We start from the raw sequence: 14,508 nt of genomic DNA on the forward strand, positions 1-14,508 counted from the left end.
CTTGTCCTGCATGCCCTTGAGCAAGGAAAATGTTATTTTTAGAGCAAGATTTAAGTGGAATTTCGAAGAAAAAAACAATACACAATAATGGAAGTGTGTTTGGTGTCAATTCATCGTTGTGATAAAATGAAATTGAAGATATATTTTATTTAAAGACAGGTCAGTGTTACAGCTCTTTGGGGAGTTTGCATGGCCGTGTTCTAATAGCATTAGCGACGCAGTGCTGTTCCCACCCATGCACTCATTTAGCTTTGTCCCATACCTGAGTGCTCTGTGGGTTCAAAGCTTCACTACTGTCCCAGCACCTTCAGGAACCCCAACTCAGAGCCCTAACTCATTAGGCAGCATTAATGAACAGGAGAGTTCCAGGATGTGGGGAGCGCTGGGTTCATCGTTCTGGTCCTGCCCTCCATTATCTTCATGACCTTGGACCAGATCATTTCACTTCTCCAATCCACAGGGCCTGCGTTTGAAAAGGGAGTTGATAAGGTCCATTCTCCGGGGTTTTATGAGGAGTGATAAAGGATTTCTGCAAGACAGCGGTGTTTGTCTCGCACATGAGGGGCTTGATAAATGCTGCTGCTCTGTCCGTACTCCAGCGGAGGCTCACTGACTTGATGTGCGAGAGAAATTCGAAACAACAGCACCTTGTGCCCTGGGCTTGGATGAAACCACAGGCAATTAGAGTTCAGATGGCCATGCGAGCGTTCAGGAATGACAGATGCCTGTGTCTGAAGGGCGGCTTGATTTCACCTGAAAAAGCAGGTTGCATAAGCCATGCAGAGTATTTGTAGTTTCCGAATAGAGGAATGGGAGCTAATGGAAAAACAGATACTGGTCTCTGCCTACAGTTCCGAACAGATCTCCTAAATCCTTTATAAGCCCCCGGGGGATAAGAACATCTTGTGTTTTAGTGAGATGACTTGATGGGCTCATGGTTGGGGGCTGGCCACTACAAAGACCAAGCCCAGTTAGAAGTTTGGAAATGTCCATGTGAAACCCCAACGTCCAGGAAGGGGAAAAGGGCTGGCATGGAATTAAGGTGGGTTGTGATGAAGCCACCATAGAAATTTGTGTAATATAGGGGAGCTTGTAGCCTGGAGAATAATTGGAGGTTCCAGAATTGAGTTGACTTGTAGGGTGTCCAGTTGGTGTCGCAGACTTGCTTGGAGTGGGAAGGCCCCTCCAACCCCTGGTCTCAGAATTGCTCTGAGCAAGGCATCCGTGTGAGAGCAAAGCAGAAATGCTTTAGGTTTTCTAACCAGGGAACGGGATAAATATGAAACTATGTGGAGAAGTAGATTAATGGTCCTTAAGGATGAGCTATTTCATTGTTCCCAGTCTAGGGCCATTTCTCCCCCCTTTTTTTAACAGCTTTATTGAGGTGTAAGTTATATACCATAGAACTCACATGTTTAATTTTTTTAAATAATTTATGCAGTTGTGTGACTATCCCCACAATCTAGCTGGAGACAATTCCCATCACCCGAGGAAAGATCACTTGTGTCCACGCATATTTGATCCCTGCTGCAACCCCTAGATTCCAGTCACCACCAACCTGCTTTCTGTGTCCACACAGTCACCTATTCTGGTTTTTTTAGGGCTTTTTTTTTTAAAGGATTTATTTACTTAATTGAGAGAGAAAGAGAGAGCCTGGGGCAGGAAGGAAAGAGGGAAGAGACTTCAGCAGACTCTGTCCTCAGCGTGGAGCCCGGTGTGGGGCTTGATCTCATGACCCTGAGATCCCAACCTGAGCTGAAACCCAGAGTCGGATGCTTAACCGACTGCACCACGCAGGTGCCTCACCTGTTCTGGGCTTTTAACATCCACAGGATGATACCTGACAGAAGAGCCTCTGTCTGGCTTTTTTCACGTGGCAACACGTTTTTGAGGTTAATCTGTGTTGCTAAATTGCATTGCTTCCCTGCTTTAGTCTTCTTTACTGATAGGGTAACGTTAGGCCTGTTACGATGAAACAGTGTCTGAAGGGCACTGGTGGGGCCAATCTCCGGATACTTTGTTGTTGATGGAGTACAACACACGTAAAACATCACAGTACTGCATGTTGCTGCGATCCAGAGCTTAATAACCAGTGTTTTTGTTGCCATAATCATCCTATGCTTAAGAAACTATTGCTTTTTATTTGGTTACCACCATGGTCCTTATCTGTTTCATGCATCTGGTGGGGGGGGGCGTCTCTTGCTATTCATCATTTATGGGAACTTCTATAAATTCATTTCGGGTGGTTTTAATGACATTTGTTTCATTCACTTCTGGAGCCTCAAACTGTCTCCCGGCGCCAAGAAGGCTTCAATGAATGCTTGTTGGAAAAGAAAGAAAGGGGATGGGTGGCTTCCCAGCACCAGTAAATGGGGGAATCCAGTAAATACTTCTTGAATAAAATTAATAGAGTTCCAATAATTAAAAATACTACAAAACTATAACCGGAGGTTTAATGACTTAAAGGCATGAGATTCTAATATTTTCCAGGCTCTGATCCAGCAAGGTACATGTTTCCACTCAACTGTTGTCTCGTTGAGGTGCCAGGATCTTAGGCAAAATTTGGAAGTTGTTGGGAGTAGTTGTTCAGGAGTGAGAAGCAGACAAAAACTCTATGTGGAGCCCAGCGTGCTTCCTATGGCAAACAGAGATGCTGAATCTTGGCGCAAGGAGGGTTCTTGGAGATTTTGGTAGCACTGATGGTGTTTTAACTAACCCATGACTTTGAGAAGGCCCTTCAAACCGCCTACAGCTAGCCCTCAGGGGTTAGACCTACCCCTTTGTGGATTGTGATGCTCATCACCCTTGGAAGTCACCATGCACGGGCCAACAGGTCACCCAGACAGGCCCATTGTGCAGGAGAGCGGAAGCCAAGCTGCGGGAGAAATACTGAGACACCAGCTCCCAGGGGCAGAAGAGCATTTCTACAGACGCCTGCAAGCCTGACAAATACTGCGGCCTGGTTAGCAATCTCGGAAAGTAACACTAATAAAAGGGATCGCCTTTTGATGTCTAGAAGACACATTTAATAGTGAGGGGAGGAAAAAAAGTCTTCAAAAATCAACATTTTTCAAATTAATTTTGTGTTGTTTTCTGTAAAGATGTCTGTGATTTGGTGGGCCCTCAGGTGTGGGTTTAATTTCATTTGCTTTTGATGTATGACCGCCGAAAGGTGTTATTCCTGAAAAGCCATCAAAATATAATTAAAAAGTCGGCAGACGCAATGTCTCATCGCTGGCTTTGTTTATTTTTTTAATAAAAAAGAAAACCCCAGTTGGGCTCTGTGTGGTGTACAATGACCATAAACCAAGGAAGAGAATTCACACAGTTGGAAAATGCTGCACAGGGTTTTCCTTGGAAACAGAGGGGACTGTCACAGTGCAGAAGGCATATAGAGATAGTCCCCACCTAGATGTGTCTCTTCTTCTAAAGACCTTTTTTTTTTTAAGATTTTATTTACTTATTTCAGAGAGATAGAGAGAGAGAGAAAGAGAGCACAAGTGGAGTCAGCGGCAGAGGGAGAGGAAAAGCAGACTCCCCACTGAGTGGGATCCCGACGCAGAGCTCAATCCCAGGACCCTGGGTTCACAGCCCAAGCTGAAGGCAGATGCTTAACCGACTACGCCACCCAGGTGTCTCTGAACTGAGTTCTATTTAAATGATGTTTACAGTGATAGGACTTTCAGGAGGTCTGTACGGGCATGTATTTGCATATAATAATATGCGTGTAATTATTTTTACATGGAAATCTCATGCACGTGAAGTAGAGTGTATATTTTTAGTGTTTGCTCACACTGGACTATTTGCAGTTCTATACTTGTTTTCTGCTCTTGCGACTGCCTCCCTGATTTCTGCCTCCTCTGCAAAGAGGGGAGTGATGCTATGGAGGGAGGCATTGCAAGCGTCTTTCTTTGCACATAATCAACAAGATGCCTTTGGCTTAGAATTGTGCACGCAGGGAGTCATCCAAAGATTCCTGGGCATCAGGAATTCTGATTTTTTTGCTCTGGGTTGATGCCTATGAAAATGCACCTTGCTGGTTGATGGGCGGGTGTCATTCCAAAAATCCAATCAAGGCCATCAATGTAAGGGAATCTACTTGTTTGGTTGTGTCATCTCTTCTCAGCCTTGGCCCAGGGAACACACCGGCTGAGTCGCTTCAAAGCGTGCTACACTGATCGCTCCTCCCCTGCACGTTCTATTGCTTCAGTGACGCGGGAGCCCTCTGAACCCTCCCAGGGGACAACCTCAGGACCTCAGGTGCGGGGGCGGGGGGCGGCTCTTGTTTTATGGGAGCCATTCATTTTAGCATCCCGACCCCTCTTACCCTCGAACCTCTTCTTAGCTCTACACTGAGGTCCGCCAGCTCCCTCTTATGTCCAGAGGCCATTTCTGGGTCTGCTGTTGCACGTGTCATTCTCTCTGCTCTGGATGAGTTTTCAGAAACTCAAAGCGCGTGTCACAGGTGAATGCCACCGTGCCAGGGATGTGCCTTGTCTAGCGGTGTGGGCTGTTTCCCCCAGCCTGTCTTCGGCTGCACCATCACACGCAGCCCTGTCGCTGGGGTGAGTGAGGCCGGTGGTGTCTGTCCTCGGGCATACAGGCTGTTCGTTTCCGCAGAGCTGGGGCTCCTGCTGCCCGGCTCGTCTGTGATGAGATCTGAGGAGAGGACCACGGCAGTGGTCGGGGACCAGCCGGAACCATGTGGGCTGGGAACGTTGCGGAAGGATGCGTTCCTGGGACCCTCCTGAGACCCATGAGTGTGGGGCTCGGCGGTTCATGCTTGAGGCTTTCGGGTGATTCTAATGCAGGTTGAAGCTTGAAAATCCCAACTCTTGGGGGCACAAAGAATGATGAGGGTGCGTCTTGAGGAGAGGCGCCTACTCTGGGTGAGGTCATTGCAAAGGAAGCAGTGGAGTGAGGCCATCAGGAGTGTTCCATGGGAGGTGGTGTTTGAGATCCTTCTGTCAGCCTTCCAGAAGTCTCAGGGACTGCTCGTCCCCTCCCGAGGCCTGTTTTCACACACCGGGCCCGTTGTGACTCCGCATCCGGACATCGGGTCTCCTCTGCACCATTACTCTCCATTCTGGTCTTGATTTTCAGTAGACCTGCCCTTCATAGAGCTACCTATGGGGTCTCCTAGCCAGCACAGAATCCGTGAAATGGACTGTTAGCCACGTGTTCCTTTCTTCTTCCAAGGCTTCCCTTGTTACTGAAAGTCAACCACCCCCCTCTATACGCCGCACATGTGTTGTCTCCAAACTGTTGTCTTCCCCCTGCGGCTGGTTTCAGTGTTCCACAGAGGGAAGCCTTGGTAATTGTGAGATCACTGCTGTGAGACATGTCCTCAGCACTTAACCAACAGCAGTACCATCCCCACTGCTTCAGGGAGGTCGGAGGATGTGGATTTTGAATCCCGTCCATAGGAGTCTGCTTGCCAGCATGAGGAAGTCCCTACTGTCTGTGCCTGGGTTCCCCAGAATGTAGGACATGCCTTAGGGGACCTTAAGCAATGACGCTTTACTATGAGATGCAAGCCCAAGGACATCAAGTAAAAGACCACGCATTCCAGATTTGGTCCCAGCAAGACAAGGAAACATGGCACGATGCAATGGTGGTTTGGACGTGTCTAAGGCGGAAGACAGATCTTCTGGAAAAGTCCACTGGGGCAGAAAGGGAGGTAGAGTTATTGTTGACTATGCGATCTGCCCTACTGGGTGTGAACAGCCTTGTACGGGGAGGCCTTCCAGCCAATCACTGGGAATACCCACACCCAGAAGTCTGGAACTTCATGATTTCACATGTGGGAGAGGGAGATGAGGTACGTTGATGGATTCCAAGTGCCGTAGCTCCCGCTAGAGTGGACAAGATGGCAGCCCCACTGGGGCCAGCCCTTGTCCCAGCTCTGAAGCCCGGAGCCACTGTAGACAGTGGGTGCCTGGGTGTCTGTGGGGAGGAAGTGTCTCAGGGCACGGAGGCAGGCATATGCCAGGAGAATCCAAGGGGTCCATAAATAACTTCCAATATAGTGATTTGGGGTAGGCAGCCATCTCTGTGTTTTTCAGAACTCTGTCCGTTAGGGCAGCAACATTGTTTTTTGAGTTTATCATGTTTTTTCTCTTCCATATTTCATGACTGAAAGGCACCAAAAAAAAAAAAAAAAAAAAAAAAAAAAAAAAAAAAAAAAAACCCCACCAAAAATGTTTTCTAGCTGAACCTTGTAAACAATTCATATTAATGTCATGTTGATCTAGAAAGAGGAAAAAAAAAAATGAGTAGTGCTAAAAAGCTCTGATCTGGTTCTGTGAATTCTTAGTTTTGTTCTGTTTTGTTTTGTTTTTGTTTTCCTGGGGAGGGCCGTCAAGAAACATGAGTTCAGGAGTTGTCTAATTTCCGTGCCCTCTAATAAACCCTAAAGCAATTAGGAAGGTTTCCATTGCCTGCAACAATCAGGGGCCCATTAATTTTTAATCTGATTTTTTACAACTTCCAAGAGCAGTCGTTTTGCATACTTGAGGTCTTAGGATTTACCCTACCTTCCCCCTCTCTCAAAAGTTGAAGCTCTTGTTCTCTTAGACCCGGCTCGTCTCGGAAAGTTAGTGAGGGAGCAGAGGAAGAAAGGGGCGGCTGTGCCGACAAGCATGGCGGGACCCGGTCCAGGGGCGGACGCGTCTGTTGTCCTGTGTCTGTTACCTGCCTGCCTCTGACCTCAACGTGCCACCTCGTAGCACAGCGGCCCCTGCGAAGAAGATACTCAGGCACACAGATAATCCGCGCCCGTCCAACTCTTGTCTTTAGACCTCTGTTTCTTGTTGTCAACCCCTCTGCTTGCCCCCGCATGTCCCTGCTCAGCTCACAGTGCAGCCCTGACTCTGAAGGGGGGGGTTCCCCCTCCCTGTGGCACCGGCGATGGCGAGAGGGTTCCCCGAGCCTGATGCACTTCCCGTTCTCAGCTACGATCACATTTACCTTCTGCGGCTGCTCTGTCGTGCCTCCCTGCCTCCGCTTCCTCTCTCTCCCTCTCTGCTCTCTCCCCTTCCTTCCTTCTCTCCCCCCCTCTCATTCTTTCTGGGTGTCTTGCTACCTTCTCTCTTTTTTTTAAATTAAATTCCTCTCTTTTTCATGAAGTTAACAGATCCCCAGCATAGACTGTAAGCTTCCTGAGGACGGCGTCTAAGCCGAGTTTGCGCAACATTGTATCTCTAGTCTGTATCTGTTGAAACAATGAACGTAGAAAGTGAATCCAGACTTGAGTACCGGACACGCTATATGAAAAACCAACAGCCAGGGGCGTCTGGGTGGCTCAGAGGGTTAAGCCGCTGCCTTCGGCTCAGGTCATGATCTCAGGGTCCTGGGATCCAGCCCCGCATTGGGCTCTCTGCTTAGCGGGGAGCCTGCTTCCTCCTCTCTCTGCGCTTCTCTGTCTGCTTGTGATTGCTCTCTGTCAAATGAATGAATAAAATCTTAAAAAAAAAAAAAAAAAAGAAAAGAAAAGAAAAGAAAGAAAAGAAAAACCAACAGCCAAAATGCTGGTAACTCTCTTTGACCACACTGCGTATTTTCTCAAGGTTGTGTTTGGCCCTTGGTCTTGGAAGCCTATCAGGGGTGCGTCGTTACAGAATCTGCTTTCGTGGGCCTGGGTGATCGCGGCATCCATCTGCATGCGGTGATGTCTGCCTTGCTTGTGAATCTGTCTTCCTTCCAGAAGGCTATGTGGTGGCACAGAGGGAGACGTTTCTTCCAACACGTTTGCCTCTGTGTGCAGACCTGGCTTACTCCCCATCTCCTCTGCAGCAGGCAAAGGCGGGCAGTGCAGGTGGTTTCAGCCGTTCATGGGGCGCCCAGCCGTGGGGAGCTCCTGTGTCAGCAGCTGGTGTTGGCTTCCGTCATGTGCGCCAAAACACACACTTCAGCTGACGGGAGATCAGGGCCTCAACTGGGAGAGTGAAGTCGTGCCCGGGGTCTCTGGAATACAGTATCCACTGACCACGGGCTCCACGGCGTGTGTGGAAGGAGTTCAGGACAGCGGCGATTGGCGTCAGAAAACGTCAGGACAGCTGTCGTTTCTTCCCGATTGAAGCCTTCTCCTTTTTCTGTGACTTAAGGTAAAAGACGTTGGATCAGTCAGTTATTGAAGTTGGTCTTCTTCTGTCCTTTGTCAGATCAATTCTTTAAAAAAAAAAAAATTAGCGACTGGGGCACCTGGGTGGCTCAGTGGGTTAAGCATTTGCCTTTGGCTCAGGTCCTGTTGTCAGGGTCTTGGGATCGAGTCCTGCATCAGGCTCCTTGCTCAGGGGGGAGTCTGCTTCTCCCTCTGCCTCTCCCCCTGCTTGTGCTCTTTCTCTCGATTAAATAAATACAATCTTTTTCCAAAACAAGCCATGAGAATTAGCGTCTTAAAGGTCTTGGCAGTTAAGGAATTGAGGATCTCTCTACCTCTGTTCTGTGGATTTTATGTGATATTTGACTTTCAGGCTCTTTGCGGGAATATTACCTGGTTATGGAAACACAGGCATGTTAGTGTGAATTCCTTCATCCCTGTTCTGTACCTGAGACCGGGTTCTAGGTGTGAGGGGTCTCGCAGTGAGGCACAGACATGAAAACCTGCATTCTTGGAGATCAGATTTACAAGATTTTAATTGCATGGATTTTTCTTCTTCTTCTTCTTCTTCTTCTTCTTTTTTTTTCATTTTTGACTTCAGCTTCTTTCCAACCGTCCGTTCGAGAACCTCACATTATTTGTTTAACTCCACTAAATTTCCCACAATTGACTTCCAACTTCCAGACCTGATGGACAGTTTCCTTCCCAAGTTCTGCTCCGACAGCAGTCTCCGAAGGCGTCCATGAGAAAACACCCGGGTTTCGAAGAAGTGGGATTGGCCGTCATTATCTTCCTACTGATCTGTCCTCTGTGATCTGCTCCTTTCTCCATTATTTTGCTTTGATTCTGGAATCAAATGGAAATGTCCTTGATGTCATTAAAATAAAAAGGCAGTAAGGAACCACATTTTGCCCCTATAAAGAATATTTTCTGTTTTAATGAAAGGACATTTTTATGAAGTCATTACCTCAGTTGGCTGAGTAGCTTGGGGTCCCTGCATCAAATGTCCACCTTTGCTGAAATCCAACACTGCAGGTATTTTGCAATCTTTTCTCCGACCTTGAAGGTGTGTTCCTAGGCACGTGTTGAACCACCAGGCATCTCACTTTTCTTTTTGATTATTTCACTTTCGAGGAATCTGTGCCACTTTCATCTCCTCGTTCTCACCAAGGACAAAAGAAAATCTCTTCTGTTCTGGGTCTAATTAGGAACAAAATGTCAATAGAAAGCTTTTTTTTCATGGAACTAGTCATGTGCAAAGTCTGTTTCCGGGAGAGTTTCTGGTGCAATTATAAGACACAAAATTTTGTACATAGATGCGGAGTATGAGGAAGAGAAGTCTGGCCAAATTCATCTCCCTTTTACAAATACTCCAGTGATGTTCTCCAGTTAGACAGAAAGCATCATCCACTTTTTCTTTTTTTTCATGATCCAGTTTTAAATCATATTCTATACTTGGAGCACCTGGCTGGTTTAGTCGGTGTGGCATGCGACTCGAGATCTTGGGGTCCTAAGTTGGACCCGTACGCTGGGTGTAGAGACTATTAAAAAAGAAAAACTAAAAAAATAAATAGCTTTTTCTACCAAAATTAAAGACAGTGTTAATGCTATGTGTATCTGTGTATAAACATACTTATCCCCCCCCCACCCCCAATCCCCACATGCACAGTTATATAGAGTTATTATTAAACATGAGGATATAGGATGCCTGGATGGTTCAGTCATTAAGCCTCTGCCTTTGGCTCAGGTCATGATCTCAGGGTCCTGAAATCGAGCCCCGCATTGGGCTGTCTGCTCGGCAGGAAGCCTGCTTCTCTGTCTAGCAGTCTCCCTGCTTGTGTTCCCTCTCACTGTCTCTCTCTCTGTCCAATAAATAAATAAAATCTTTATTAAAAAAAAAAGTGAGCATATATATATATATATATATATATATATACATATCTATCTATCTATCTATATATGCACATACACACATTTGGAAACGTTATCAGTGACAAAATGCATAATGTCTCGCTTTGAAGCCCTTCCAAGGTAGATTTTAATTAAAACAACCTAACTGTCTAAACACATCCCAGCGAGATTGTGTCCTTGCATGATTTCATATGGTATCTTAGCAATTTCTGCTAATGAGGTTTGTATTTTGTAAAAAACTTTCACACTCTTCATGGCTTACCCAATCTGTAGGAAATGTTTTATTTGCAAATGTAATTTTCCATATTTTTCCCCTTATATATGACTTTGTACATATATATATACTGAACATTTATATATAGATGTATATGACATATATATAATGTGTATCGATATGTAATAATGTGTTATAACCGTCTGTCGATACAGATTATGTTTACATTATATAATGTATGTAATAGTGTATATGAAAACTAATATGTATCTACATAGTAACTAATTATAGCCATATAGCTATCTATCTGTGTCTCTATGTAAAATCTTCCAATCTTTTTCACAAAGTCTTCAGTGAAATGGCCAGTGACAATGGAAACACTGTTCCTTTTGAAGTCAGCTGAACTAGCTCTTCTTCGACAACCTGAGAAAGAAAACTAGCCTCCAGGTCCCACACACAGCAAAGATTTTCATAATCAAAAAATGCAGAAAATCCTGAGAAACAGCCCGTGGTTAGCGAAACATTCAGCATTTGATAGATTATAAAAGGCAGCACATTCTGGCCCACAGACTTATTAGAAATTGCAAGAAACGGTGCTGCAAAACTCATCTAGCCATATTAATCCACTTGCCTTGGAAGAAGAGATGCTGAATGAAGGTTAAAAGGGTCATTCCCAGTGAGGTCCGCGCTTGGGAAGCGCCTAGATTAATTCAAACGTAGAACTTCTGTTGATTATACGCAGAACAGGTACCAAGTTAACATGTGAAGCAGAACCCGTCTTCGTGTGAGTCCTGAAGAACAGGACAAGGCTCTTCTTCTACTTCTTTTTTCCCTGCTTGATTTTCAAATCTTGGCAAGGAAAGGGATTTTTTTAAATTTTGAGAAATCGAGTGAAATGTTATTTTTTAAACGTGTGGATAAAAGAATGTTTTCTGTCCTTCTCAGATGCAACTCGGGACAATTAATGACTTAGAGATCATTTTAAAACATCATTTAGGGGGCGCCTGGGTGGCTCAGTGCGTTAAAGCCTCTGCGTTCAGTTCAGATCATGATCTCAGGGTCCTGGGATTGAGCCCCGCTCAATGTCTCAGCCTGCTTCCTCCTCTCTCTCTGCCTGCCTCTCTGCCTACTTGTGATGTCTGTCTGTCAAATAAATCAATAAAATCTTAAAAAAATAATAAAACATCATTTAGGATTGCAAGCATAACGTTTTCCATGATTATCACTCAAGTGCATTTTTTTAAAGCACTGCTTATGAATTCTTTGTATGTGCTGTACACAAACACTACATTTTACATCATACTATAGTCATTGGAAATGACTTCATCTCTCTTTCATGTTTTCTTTCATTCTTTCCTGCCTTTCCTTGACGAATATTTACTTAATAAATTACCATGTGTACCGTCATGTATTCTTAAGGCTGAAGTGAGTCAGTTACTCAAGCCACAAAATCTATCTTTATAAAATATGACGCTTTTCTCCCTTTCTATGCCAGTACAGCGCTTTGCCGAATTTCATTTAACCAACCACGTGAAATAAGGCTGGCTTTCTAATTTAAGAGTGAACTTGGAGGGGTCAAGGGAAACAGAGACAGACTCCCCATCCCATCACTGGATAAGGAACACAAGGAAAGTTCTTCCTGACGATGCTCGGGGACACAGAAAACAGTTGCAATTGTGTTTTGTGCACTCGGTTTACGGGGTCTGAAAATGCATTTTTTTAAATGGTTATTCACGGTGTGGTTTACTGTGTTTACCCTCGAGAGGGCAGGTGAAGCTGGGTTGGTTTGGGGGCCAACTTGGGTTAATTTGACTGCTTCTGTACTATAACCATCGGAGGGGGAGACGTGGTCTGCCTGTGTTTCGCGAACCTTCCCCCGTGGCAGAAGTTTCAGTGCTGGGTTTGCAACAGACTGTTGCAACAAAGAAGTTGGTCTGTCTCTGCTCAGCCCTTCAGGGTAGACAGGGGAGCAGGGGGATTTTCCTTCCTTCTTGCCGGCTGTTGGCCTGTTCAAGGCTCACCTGGTGGAGGGAGTCCCCTCGAGATGTGTCTGTCAAACTCAACGACTCTGCTAAACACGGTTTTGTCGCAACATTCCTTAGCAGCACAGACTGTAGGGCGACTGCGTCCAGCTTTGGTTTCGCTTCTCAGCTCATGTGAATGTTGGTGACACGGCATCACTGTCCTCCGGTGCTGAGGGTGGACACCGATCTCGCACTCGCTTGTTAGCCGGTGAGACCCTCCCTGTGCTCCCATCGAATACAAAGGAACAATTCTGCAGCCCGGAGAGCCCAGGGAGGTTTCTCAAGCTCCCAGAGCCGGCCAGTGGCCAAGCCCGGAATAACGCTGAGACCTTACAACTCCCTGCCCTTCGTCCTCACTGCCAAACGAATTGTTTCTTTTTAACAGGCTGCCGTGCTAGATAAATGCGATTGTTAGGAAATAAGTTCATGCCCAGGAGCGCAGCGTTCGGGAAGGGAGTGGGCGAAGCTACAGCAGCCAGATGGCGGCGTGAATGTGATGAAGTCCCAGAACCTAAGTCAGGTTCGGTGGGGTGAGGTTCGGAGCTGACGACTAAAGAAAGAATTCTTAAGACATCTTTGGTGCAAAATGGTGGTTTATTAAAGCACGGGGACAGGACCCGTGGGCAGACGGAGATGCTGCTGCCCCGGGTTGTGAGGAGTGGCTGGTTATATACACAGGAGTTGGGTAGGTGAGGACAAAGGGTTGTTCAGAAGGGCTATTGGGATAAAGAAGACTGTCAGGATATGGAAGGCCTGGTTACTATCAAGCCAAGGCCACTTTCCCTCTAATGAGGCACTAACATAAAGACAATTGGGAGTCTCCTGGTGGAATGTTACATTCCTGCTATCAAACGTCCTTGTTAGTGAGATTTAGGTCTTTAAAAGAAATTTAACTTTATTTACTTTTCCTTCTACCTCCATCTCCTTTGGCTTTTTTTTTTTTTATGGAGGGAAGGGTGACGTTAGGACTTGAGGAACTGAGTTATGTATCTTTGGAAATTGGGCTATTGATAAGGCAACTTCTTTGTTGTAAATCTCAAGGACATTTGTAAACCAAGAGAGACTCCTGCCTTGCAGGACTGTGATCTCTGCAAGATAACCATTTGCTCTTCTTTTAGGGCAGTCAGGGGTGCCTGTGAAATGTCACACATATTACCAAGGGGAGTGGGAGAGAGGGGGTGCAAGGTGCCAGCCCCTGCTCTGTTCTCAGCCAGCCTCCTGCTCCCTCATCAAACGGAAATGCTGCGTTGAGTTTGGCGAAGGTTTGTTAGGTAACGAGTGCATCGGACAGGGGAGCGTCTCCGAAAACTGGAAAGCAAAGCCTTCAGGTCCTCAGCTCTGTAAGCAAGTCTGGGTCTCGGTGGGGTTCAGCTACAAACCAGCGCAGAACTCGGACCTGGCCTAAAGCAGGCAACCTTACACTGGATGCATTTGCAAAAAAAAAAAAAAGGTACAATTTGCACAGATACCTATAGGCGTCATGAAGGAGGTCAGTCTTCTTTTATTTGAGAATGTGAACACAAAGGAGTTCTGATACTATGAATGTCACCGTCCTTTAATTCAGTGGGAAGACTCACCCAGAATGGCTGGAGGTTGACCGGGGTAGGGGGCGGTGCGCATTGATGTCGGAGCAATCCCGACTCTGGACGGGAGGCCTTGCATTTTCTAACCTCCTTGAATGTGAATCCTTTTCTTGGTGCGTGTTTTGGGGGAGAAACACATGCAGAGGTTTGCAGGTGTGAAGATTGAAACAAAAACAAAAATAAAAAACGAAACAAACAAACAAACAAACAAAAACAAAATAAAACGCCAAACACGGGGGATCTAGTTCGGTGCACAGAGCATAGAGAGTAACCTATTTTTTTTTTTTAAACCGAAGTCAGGGAAGCTACATGGTCCAGAACCCAAACAAGGCAAAACTTGTGTTTTACCCCAACACCAGAAGCCGGGGTGGAGACTTCGGTTCTCTCGTGCAAGTGCCTGTGACAAGGGTGGTTCGCGTGCTGAGAGAGAGCACGGAGGGAGTGTTCTCACCGCACGCGTCGCCGAGTGTCGTCACAGCCTTGGTCCCTCGCGCTCGGGGTCCTGGGCTCTGCTGGCCCGGAGCAACACCCTCCTTCACCGAGGGGCACAGAGGAGACACGAAAGCCTGAAAAAGCAGATTTTTGCCCCAAACCCGGGAAGAGCCTTGAGCTTAAACCAATGTCACCCAGAAACCACCCGGTGCTTCCTTCCTCATGGTCCTAACTTTCCTTCTG

This window comes from Mustela lutreola, chromosome X (genome assembly GCF_030435805.1).
Source record: "Mustela lutreola isolate mMusLut2 chromosome X, mMusLut2.pri, whole genome shotgun sequence".
Classification (NCBI taxonomy): domain Eukaryota; kingdom Metazoa; phylum Chordata; class Mammalia; order Carnivora; family Mustelidae; genus Mustela; species Mustela lutreola.